The 11,781-nt window shown below is 37.7% G+C and overlaps 1 non-coding gene across 1 annotated transcript; it reads right to left on the bottom strand.

Annotated features, from left to right (window-relative positions):
- Window positions 1–7,749: 7,749 nt before the first annotated feature.
- Window positions 7,750–7,856, bottom strand: LOC128296183 (small nucleolar RNA R71). The gene has a single exon (XR_008286731.1). It is a non-coding gene; the product is annotated as a small nucleolar RNA R71 (small nucleolar RNA).
- Window positions 7,857–11,781: the final 3,925 nt, after the last annotated feature.

Below are 11,781 nucleotides of genomic sequence, written 5' to 3'. Positions count from 1 at the left end.
TTAAGATATATTTGAGTTCACGATGATACGATAGCACTTGGAGACCCATATATTTTATCTATCATGTCGAGATGGAACCATCACCTTAGAAGTCTATCGCATTGCAACTCAGACTCTGAGCTCAAGATGCTTATACGGTCACGGGTTGAAGTATAACTATAACTCCTAATTGACGGTGGTTATGCAGTCACGAGTTGGAGTATAACTCAGGAGCCTAGTTGATAGTGCTATGCGGTCCCGAATTCAAGTTTCATAATATCGGAAAAAGATGCTTCATAAACCTCATACGTAAGTTTGAGACCATAATCATAGTGAAAAATAAAATGGGTTTTCCAGTATAATCAACTTATTCCTTTTCTCTATCTTCACCAAAAGAAGTATCATTAACTTAATTTTCTACAACCTTTAGCAAAGTTGGGGGCAAAAGGACTTTTAGGAGGTGAGTAATTATGACAGTAGAGAGAAAGTTAAAACTCAAGTCGAGGTAGTTGCGGTTGTATTTATTAAAGAGTTCTTTAATCATAGCAACCGCTATCAACCAGAAAAGACTTTCAGCTTCTCTCCATCGTAACAATCACTCATTCCCCTGAAAGTCCTCTTTCCCTCAACTCTGTCACAGGTTTCGAATAGAGAAGTTAAGGATACTGCTTTGGTGGAGATGGAAAGAAAAAATAAGTTGATTATACCATAAAGCTCCTTAGTTTTTCCCTATGAATATGGTCACAAGCTTATGTATAGGGTTTATAAAGTATCATCTTCGGGTGTAATGAAACTTGACCCCGTGACCGCATAACCACCATCAAGTAGGCTTCTAAGTTATGCTTCAACTGTGACTGCATAACCGCCATCAATCAGGAGTCGTAGTTATACTTCAACCCGTGATCGTATAACCACCGTAAATTGGAGCCTGAGTTGCAACGCAATGGGCTTATAAGGTGATAGTTCAATCCCATGCCGTAGATGAATTGTAGGGGTTTCCGAGCGCCATCGCATCACTGTGAACTCAAATACACCTTAAAATTATCACATTGGCTCCCTCAAACACAAACATAAGTACAGATAAATTTTTCTGTCCAAAAATTTCAACATTCAACAAATAAACTATTTAGGAAAAAAAATTATTTTGTAAGGGACAATGGTTGAAAGAGTTGATGGGGTAGAAGGGAGCAAAATCTCCCTTTATATAGGCAACCAAGGGGGAAAATTGAAAAAAAAAACAATGTGAAAGCTTAATCCAAAAATTATTTCTGGATTCCCAAGTCACGTCAGTTGAAAACGCATTCTACAAGGCACGTTTTCTTCCCTTCTATTTTCAACCCTAACCCTAAACCAAAGGTTCGCAGGCCAAAAAATCCCGAATAAAATTCATTCATCACATCCCAAATTTTTTTTAAAAACGCTTCTAACAATATGCATTTTTTTTAAAACTACTTAGACTGGTAATGTCCAATCTTTTCCAACATTCTGAAGTTATGTTTGATATCTGGGGGTAGTATTTGCTATAAAACGAGCCACCATTCTATTGAAGAACTTCCATACTGAAATTTTGAATAGATTATTTTCATAAAAAGATTTGCAGAAGGAGAAGATTATTTATGTTAAATACTTGAATTTCAAAAATTGACCCAAGAAACTAAATTAGTTCAAGTAAGTTTCATTGTTGTTGTTTTCAGATAATTCACACTTTTTTTTCTACATAATGCTTTTTGTTTTAAACATGTGAAACAAGTTATTTGGTTGAAGACGAATAGATAGATTAGAGTCGTTATTTATTACGACAATCAAATTTGTGGCACAAAAATTAGGGTCATTTTTTCATCAGCCCAAACTACATAATTGGCTTTCAACTAGAGTATAAAATTGCACGAGCTTCAATCAAGAATTAGAAGGAAAGTGGCAAGTTCAAGCCGGAGAAGAATTTCAAGCTTGAAATATAAATATCCAACGTCATTGAACCCCGTTAGATATGATTTATTTGAGCTCAGAGGCAACATGGAGGTCGAGATGATGCTCAATTCATATTGCTCTACTGGATCAACTATACTAGAGTTATATGCCTACTTTGTTGATGTCGATGAATGTGCTCCAAGTTTGACAACAATTCCAGTTAAAGCCAAAATGGAACAATAAGCAAAAAGTCCAATCACACAATTGTGTGGTGGGTTCACAACATTGTTACAAAGATCCTATCATGAAATCCCAGAATCATCAACGGAAAGACATTATTCGGTTTCAACTTTGGCACACAGTCCATCCAACAATCCAGGTTTGTTGGAAACCCACACTTTGAAACTTTGATACTACATTCTATGAATGATTTTGGTTTCAACTTCCAAACACTAATTTTTTATGCCGAAAAAACTTATACGGGTATGTCATCAAGTTACACCAGTGGAAAATCTGCAAGTGATTTTGGTTTTCACATAGGGTATACAAGAACAAATAATGTACTCCTTATAACCTGTACTAGCCAATGGACATCTAACCCTGGACATTGTTGGAAAAAATCTAGTTTGAAAATGGTTTTCTTATACAACAAAAAATTAAAATTTTAAAAACTGACCCTATTTTTGATATTTATAGTAATAAACCTTGAACCGAAATCATACTTGTGTTTTCGGATAAACAAATTCTTAAATTTTTTCTGCTTTCAACCAAACGATCTTCACTGCTATTTTTTGTACCACGAATTGCTTCAAGTGTGAGCTCAAACCAATTGAATCAAAACACAGAACTAGAAAAAGTTTTCTTTTATTTTTGATGTGAAAACAAGTATTCTCCCTTCTTTAATAAAAACCGGTTTAATTGTTATTCTGGAAAAATATATTTAATAGAAACTTTAAGAAAACTCAATTTGCACATTTTATTAACTAAATGAAAACTTTAAGAAAATATAATTAAAACTTAATAAAACACTTGTCTTCAAGCTCCTAAAGTGCGAAAATTAGTTTAACCTGCTACACTGAATTACAGCAAATCATTGGTCTGACTTTCTCCAGCATTTGAAAAGTGAATGACCTTTTCTTCCACAACGTTTATAATGAAGGAAATCAAATTTTGTTCATGTACTTGTAATGGAAGAATCAGAACCTAAATTTCTCTTCTTGTTCTTCTCATGTTTCTTTCTCTTTCCTCATCAATTGTACTGAGCTTTTGCAATTAATGCACTTTCAACAGACCCTTTAGATCTCATGAGTCTTTTCTACTCTTGTACCTACAAAGCATGCATCAATTTTACCAAACTAACCTGTGACAGGTCTTTAGTGTTTTCCAACGAAGAGATGGTAGCTTCAAATATTTCAAGAACAATTACAAGAATTTTTTGAACTAATCTGGAATCAAGAAATTCAGATCCTAGTAATCTTACTTTGTTTGCGATTCCAAGTAATTTTTCAAAGTAATCATTAATCGTCTCGGAGTCCTTCCTCTTCTGGAGTTCAAACTCTCTAACAGGTTCAACATTTTCATTCCTTTAATCCTTTCATCTCATTCCTACTCCTTTAAGAAATTCCAGACTTCAAAGGTTGACTTCATTATCATGATTCTAAAAAAGATTTCAGATAAGGTGGCAGTAAGTGCATAGCTCTTGCCTTTGATTTTCTTGGTTTCCTCTCATTTTGATTCTTGATTTGTACCATATTTGAATTGGCAAGTAATTAAAGAACTTCGTAGTTCTACTCCACAGCTTCTTAGAGACCATGCCTTCTAGATGAGTCTCCATCCTTGCTACCCAGACATAGTAACCTTCACCATTGAAAACGGGTGGTACAAGTACAGTAAAAAGGATCTCTGAATCCATAAAAGAAAAAGAAAGACAAAATATTTTTTCTTAATTACATGTCTCTTAAGAAGATAGTTCTGATACCAATTTGTTGAAATAAATTTTGCTATAACTTAAAGAAACAAAGATAGAGACTAGGAAAAAAAAGATAGAAATAATTGTTGGTAAAGTCACTTTTTTTATTGAGCTAAAGTGTTGTTTAAATACATGAAAAAATAACAACCACATCTTAGAATTTAGTAAGTACTAGATTTCATGATCAACAAACTCCAAAAATTAGGAACAATAAATGAAATGGTTTAAAAAATGAGAAAAATAAGTAAAATTTATTTTGACCAAATCTTGCAGGAGTTGAAGCATAACTTCAACACATAATTTGAAGATGTTTTTCAGACTCCTAAGGAAATTCCTCCTCATAAACTATAGGACCATTGAATTCCCTCAAAGGATGAAAGTCTGATAGTCAAGATCGGACCATATAGTTACCCCACAGTCCAAAAGTGTGAAATAGAGAGACCGATTCAGGAAATGCTCTAAGCAGCCATTATTAGAGACAATTACAACCCTTTTGCATCTCCAATTTTCATGGTGAAGAAAAAATGGCAATCGGTGCCTCTAAGTGGATTACAAATAGCTCAACTAGTACATAATCAAAGATAAGTTCTCAATACCTATTATAAAATAGTTATTTGATGAATTGGTATATGCTTTATACTTTTCTAAGCTTGATTTACAGTCTAGTTATCACCAAATCCGAATGTGGGAGAAAGATATCCATAAAATCACATTTAGGACTTATGAGGGCCACTATGAGTTCTCGATTATGCACTTTGACTTAACCAACGCCTATTCTAGCTTCCAAGCATTAATGAATATTGTCTTCAAACCCCTTTAGAGGAAGTCAGTATGGATGTTTTTTGATGATATTCTAGTATATTTAGAGAATTGATCATCCCATATGGCACATCTCAAAGAAGTTTTGTAACTCTTGCAAGAGCATCAATTGTAGGCTAAGAAGGCTAAATGTAGCTTTGGCACCATTGAAATTAAGTATTTGGGCCATATAATCTCGAGGGGGTCAGTGGATATGGATGTCATAAAAGTAGATGCAGTGTTTACTTGAACTACAACCTATATCTATTAAGGAACTCAGAGGATTTTTGGGGTTGTCTGGCTACTAGAGGCGATTCATTATACATTATGGCATACTATTTAAGCCATTAAATACCTTATTAAAGAAAGATATAGGTTGGAATTAGTCTCAAAAAGCCAATGAAGCCTTTCAACAACTCAAGCATGCAATCTGCCAAGCGCCAATGTTTGCCTTGCCTGATTTCCAAACTGAGTTTTGCATCGATATTGATGCTAGTGGCAAAGAAATTGGGGCAGTGCTATAACAAAAAGGATGACCAATTGTGTTTTCCAACAAGGCCTTGAGAGTCAAACACCAAGCTCTTTTCATCTATGACAAAGAAATGTTAGCAGTTCTATCAACAGTTAACAGGTGGCATTCTTACTTGGTTAGAAGGAGATTTCAAATCAGAACTGACTACAAGAGATTGAGGTTTTTGTATGACAGTCAAGTTATTGCTCTATACCAGTAGAAACAGGTGGCCAAGATGTTTGGCTATGATTATGTGGTCACCTACCAAAAGGGTACTTAAAATGTGGTAGCTAATGCTTTACCTTGAAGGCTACAGGTGTAGGAAAGTTAACTACTTTAGTGCACTGGCAGCACTGTTTGGTCAGAAATGTGGACTAAGATGATGGGTTCTTGTCTCACTAATCCTAAGCTTCAACAGCTTTGTTTGGAAGTGCAACACCGACCTTACATGCATCCCATATATTCCTAAAATGGTAAGGTTCTCAGAAAGAAAAAGAAGTTAGTGGTTGGGTGATAAACCATAATTTATACATATTTTTATCCCATGCTTAGCACATTTATGGATGATTTCTCCTTAGATTTAGTGAATCCGATGCTCCTAATTCTTTAATTTCATGTTTTATACTTAGGTGAGCATAGGAGAGTAAAAAGAGCGAGAAACGGGCTGAAAACGGAGAAAATGGACCCACATGAGAAATTAACACGGCCTGGACTTCCTCACACGGGCGTGTCACACGGCCGTGCCCAGTTGGCAGGATCGAAGCATGATTTACACGGGTAGACTACACGCCCATTCCTATTCAACAGCTTTGACCACAGGTTGGAGTAATCGCACACGGGCGTGTCCCTGCCGAGCCCAAGTATAGTCCTATTTGGAAAAGGCCAATTTTGAGGGCTCTTTGGCATTCTAAAGCCTATTTAAACACCTGAGGAGGCACGTAGAATGGACACACAGAGTAGGAGGCAAGGAATTACTCAAGAAAAGCCGATTGGTTTATCTTAGAAGCCGGATTCAGCGTTAAGATTGAAGATCTCCCTTCAATTTCCATTCAGGGCTTTAGGTTTTCTTTATGTTTTGTATTCATTATTCTTCTGAGATGTTTTCTTTTATAATTATAAACTAAACCCCCTAAATACCTAAGGGGAATGAAACCTAAAACGGATCTAATTATTATTATCTGAATTGTATGATAAATATTTGACTTGTTCTTAATAATGTGTTCTTAATTCTTGTTTTAATATTCCAGGATATCGATTCAAGTTAATGCTCTTATTTAGAGGAGGAAAAGACCCTATCTAAGAGTAAATTTGTCGTAATTAAGCAGAGTTGATTGCACTCCTAGAGATAGGGTGACAAGATTTTGCCAGATTAGGGCGAAACCTAATAAAGGAGTCCATAGATCTAGTTAATGCAACACTAGGTGTTAATTAGAAAGAGATTTCAATTAATCAACCTAGGGTTAGACGATATTAGTCTCGAGAGAGATATTAATATAACTTAGGGATTTCTACGGATCAAGTCAAATGAATAAATCGTCTGATTCAGAGTCAAATAACAAGTGAAGTCTAGGTGGATTTGTCCTTGGGTATTGTCTTAATCAATCGAGTTTTCTCAAAAGCTTTTCCCAATTTTCTCTTTGTACGTCCTTAGTTTAGTTAATTAGTTTAGATAAACAAACCCCTTAATTTTTAGGCTAGATAATAAAGAGAAGGTAATTACTAGTACCATTAGTTCCTTTGGGTTTGACAATCCGGTTTTACTAAAGCTATACTACTGTTCGATAGCTACACTTGCTTTTATCGTGATAATAGTTAGTTTCAAGACGATTAATTATAAAATTTTAAAACCTGTCACGAATATCACGTATCAAGTTTTTGGCGCCGTTGTCGGGGAATTAAGATATTAGGAACACTTGATTTTTATTACTTTATCCATTTTACTTTATTTGCAATTTAATTTTTTTCTTTTCTATTTTTTTCTTTTATTCGCTCCTGGTAGGTTTTTATAGTGTATGACTAGAAGAAACGCATCGGGACCATTACTGTTTGATAATGAGATTGATCGCACAGTTCGCAGAAACCGAAGAGAAATAAGGCAAAGCTTAAGATACACAGAGGAAGAACAAGAGGACGATATTTTAGCCACAACCGAAGAGATGGCTGAAAACCAAGAAAATTCGCTACCTCCTACGATTGCTGCTAATCAGAATCCTGCTCCACGTACTAGTATGATTATGCTAAACCTTCTTTAAAAGTAACTGAATCGAGCATAGTTAGACCTGCTGTTGCTGCAAATAATTTTGAACTGAAACCTAACACCATTCAAATTATCCAACAGTTTGTTCAGTTTGATGGTTTGCAGGATGAGGATCCCAACGCTCACTTGGAAAATTTCTTAGAATTTTGTGACACTTTTAAAATCAATGGCGTTTCTGATGATACCATTCGCCTTCGGTTGTTTCCCTTTTTGTTAAAGAATAAGGCTAAACAGTGGTTGAAATCGTTACTATAAGGGTCAATCACTACTTGGGAATAAATGACTGAAAAGTTTTTATTAAAATATTTTCTGCTGGCTAAAACAGCGAAATTACGTAATGATATCTCCTCTTTTGTGCAGATGGATTTAAAAACACTCTACGATGCATGGGAGAGATACAAGGATCTGTTGAGAAGGTGCCCTCACCATGGGTTACCACTTTGGCTACAGGTTCAAACGTTTCACAATGGCCTGAATCCTTCGACTCGACAGATGATTGACGCAGCCACTGGTGGAACTATAAATAATAAGACACTTGAGGATGCTTATGAATTTATGAAGAGATGTCACTGAATAATTACCAATGGCAAGTCATGAGGACAAAACCAACGAAAACAGCCAGCATTTTTAATGTCTATTCGGTTACCATACTCTCTAATCAGGTAAAACTTTTGAATAGAAAAATTGATGGTTTTCTTGGTTCTTCATATGTTCACCCAGTAATACAGTGTGAAGCATATAGAGGTGGGTCAAGCAATTAAGAATACCCACCCTATGGCCACAACATGGAGAACGAGCACTTAAACTACATGGGTAATAATCCTTGATCTCAAAATAATCCTTATAGTAATACTTACAATGCAGGATGAAAGAATCACCCAAATTTCTCATTGGGAGGCCAAGGGAATCAAAGACCACCACCGCCTTCAGGCTTCCAACAACAACCTTACCAGCAAGAGAAAAAGCCAAACCTTGAGGAGATGCTAACAAAATTCATCTCAGTGTCAGAAACTCATTTCCAGAATACTGAGACAGCACTTAAAAATCAACAAGCGTCAATCCAAGGGCTCAAAACTCAGATAGGTCAGCTCACTAAATTGATATCTGAACGACCACAAGGTACCTTGCCGAGTAACACTGAATCTAACCCAATGAGCAACTCAATGCAATTACCATTCAAGATGAGGAAGGGTCAGTTGCACCTGAACCAAAACCAAGGCAAGAAATTGTGGTAAGTAAAGGTAAAGGTGAGGTGGACCACAATGACCAGAAACCAGTTAGTAAAAAGTACAAACCTCGTGTGCCATACCCCAACGCGACAAGGAAAGACCGCACAGACGAACAATTTGGTAAATTTCTTAAATTATTAAAGAAGTTACATATTAACTTACCGTTTATTGAAGCTCTTTCGCAGATGCCAAACGCAATCAAATTCTTAAATGAGCTTTTAATAAATAAGCGGAAGTTGGATGAGGCGTCGCATGTGGAGCTAAATGTAGTTTGCTCAGCCATACTCCAGAATAACCTGGCCAACAAATTAAAAGATCCAGGGAGTTTTACAATTCCCTTTTTAATTGGTAGCCTAGATGTTAATAATGCTTTGGCTGATTTAAGGGTCAGTATCAATGTCATGCCTTACAAAATGTTTAAGCAAGTAGGTCTTGGGAAACCCAAACAAACTAGGATGAGTATTCAATTAGCTGATAAAACAATCAGATTTCCTAGGAGAATTGTTGAAGATGTACTCGTTAAAATTGACAAATTTATTTTTCCCAGTTGTTTTCGTTGTTCTAAAGATAGAGGAGGATAGTAACGTTCCTTTAATTTTAGGGAGGCCCTTTTTAGCAACCACTAGAACAATAATTGATGTTGGCACAGGTGAACTTACACTTCGTGTAGGAGACGAAACAATCACTCTTCAATCTCGTAATACAAGTAACACATCAAAAATTGAAGGTGGTTGTATAAATCATTCTACTAAAACTGACCATGTGGTGCAACCTACTTTGCAGGAAATAAGTTCGAAGAACCTACATGAGCTATGTTCAAGTAACAAAAAATGACCTATCTATGAAGAACGAAGGCTGCAAATCGAGGAACTAGATGAATGGTGGACACATAAACCAAGGACACACGATAAACCAAAACCACGCCATGACGAGCTCAATGTCGCACCAAATCAACTTAACGTTGGACACAAAGTACTACTAGATGCAGAGACCCTCGTATTGCCACTTCTGAACCTAACGGAGTAATCCCTCTTACGTTACTCAGTATTTTCCTATATGGTACAGTCGAGGTAATTCATCTTAAATTCGGCACTTTTAAGGTAAACAGTCCTCTTCTTAAACTTTATGTTGATAAAATTGATAACAGGGATGAGGAGTGTAAACTCCTCGCACCACTATGACCATGCATTAGAAAGGTAAGTCGAGCTTAGACTATAAATAAGCACTTCTTGGGAGGCAACTCAAGCACTAACGATGTTAACCTTTTTAAAATTTTAGTTTTTAACATCTAACCACTAACTGAGTCATTGAAACACGGGTTTTCTAATCCACAAGGCCGGGCACACGGGCGTGCCTTAGGCCATGCCTACACCACAAGAGGAGACACAGCCGTACGAAACGGCCGTATGAAAACAGGGCAAAATTTTTCATTAACACGAGATGTGATAAGTGTCCACAACCATGCGACGTGGCCGTGGGCGAGTCTATCAAACCAACACGGGCACGCGACACGTCCGTACCTACCACCCGTGCTCAAGACTCAGAAAACAACACGGACGTATGCCTTGGAACACGGGCGTAGAAAAAGCGAACGAAGTAGGACACGGTCGTGCGATACGGCCGTGTGCACCAACACGTCCAAAGAGCACAGGCGTGTGCAAGTCCTAAACGCGCCCAAATTTAAAAAAATTACGAAAAACACGGGTAAATATGGCCGTGTACGCCAAAATCTATATAAACTCCTTACTATTCATTATCCCCTTCCCCAAAATCCCTAACCCTAGCAGCTGCAACTTCACACGCCCAACCTGCCACGCCTATGCGCCGACTATAACACCACTTTCGACGATCTGAAGCTCCTCTCTCTTGCGTTTGTTCATATTTTCCCTCTATTTTCTTTATTTTTTTTACTTATTTGATGATATTTTATTTTATTTTGAGCAAATAATCGTAGTTATCAGGATAGAACTTTGCCAATTTAGTCAATACATTAAGATACATTCATCCACTTCTTTTTGTATTTCCATGGATTTAATGCTTACCTACACCATATTTCATATTATCAAACCCACATGCATTCAATTTCTAAATATTTCTGTTTGCTTTACTGTCGCAGTCCTACTATGATAATGACTTGATATATCTGCTTTGGTTGTTTTAGTCTAGTACGTGAGCCTAATGAAATATTCTTATTCAGTTTTAACATGTGTACATTCTTGGGGAGTATTTAACTTTGACTCTTCATTGCAGATATATAATGTCAACCTCACGTGGTAAGAAGACTGTTGTCCCTACCTCAAAGAAGAGGAAAGGAGCAGTGTCATCCTCGTGTCCCACCGCGGAGATTAGGCACCCTTTCTTCTAATTCTCCTTAGGACCCCAAGAGGATCTATTTCAGATATTACAGGCCCGAGCCCTAGGTGTGGGCCACTGCATTGACTGGGCTGTACTTGAACAAATTCAGATAGATGACGTGGTTCGAGCCCTCCTGACGACTGAACCGTGGGGGCTCTTCTTTGATATCATAGAGCCGATATACCTCGAGCTCACGATGGAACTCTGCTCGACCTTTATTTCCAAGTCGTCATGACAAACTTCGACGATCCTGGAACGGTCTAGTTCCGCCTTGGTGGTCTAATGCACCAGTTGAGCATACCGGAGTTTGGAATTGCACTAGGTCTGTACACGGAGGAGTTCATGGACGACAATGAACTCGACACCCTCCAGTGCCACATCCACTACTGCCGCTCAAAGTGCTGAAAGGACCTCGTCCCTACCTCGGCCACCTATGATCCTAGCCGTTCTAAGGCGTCGGCCCTCGCCCCATCCCTGCGATACCTACACGCCATCTTGGCCCACACTCTGACGGGACAGCGAGAGAGCATAGGAGTCGTCAACACTTACGACTCCTATTTCTTGTGGAGCATGGTGAATGGGCACGTCTTCGACCTTGCCTACTTCATTACCCTCGCCATCCGCCATCAAACGGAGCGACATAGGAGAAAGGTCATCTCTATCAGGCCCTATGTGACTCAATTGGCTCGGCACTTTAGGCTCCTCAACACAGCGGCACAATCATCCTCCCTCACTCTCATCGGCCAAATATCCCCCCAGGGCATCTCGAGCATGC

Source organism: Gossypium arboreum, chromosome 7, assembly GCF_025698485.1.
Source record: "Gossypium arboreum isolate Shixiya-1 chromosome 7, ASM2569848v2, whole genome shotgun sequence".
In the NCBI taxonomy this organism is placed as follows: Eukaryota; Viridiplantae; Streptophyta; class Magnoliopsida; order Malvales; family Malvaceae; genus Gossypium; species Gossypium arboreum.
The sequence above is the reverse complement of the archived record's forward strand: the minus strand, read 5'-3'. Positions and strand labels throughout refer to the sequence as shown.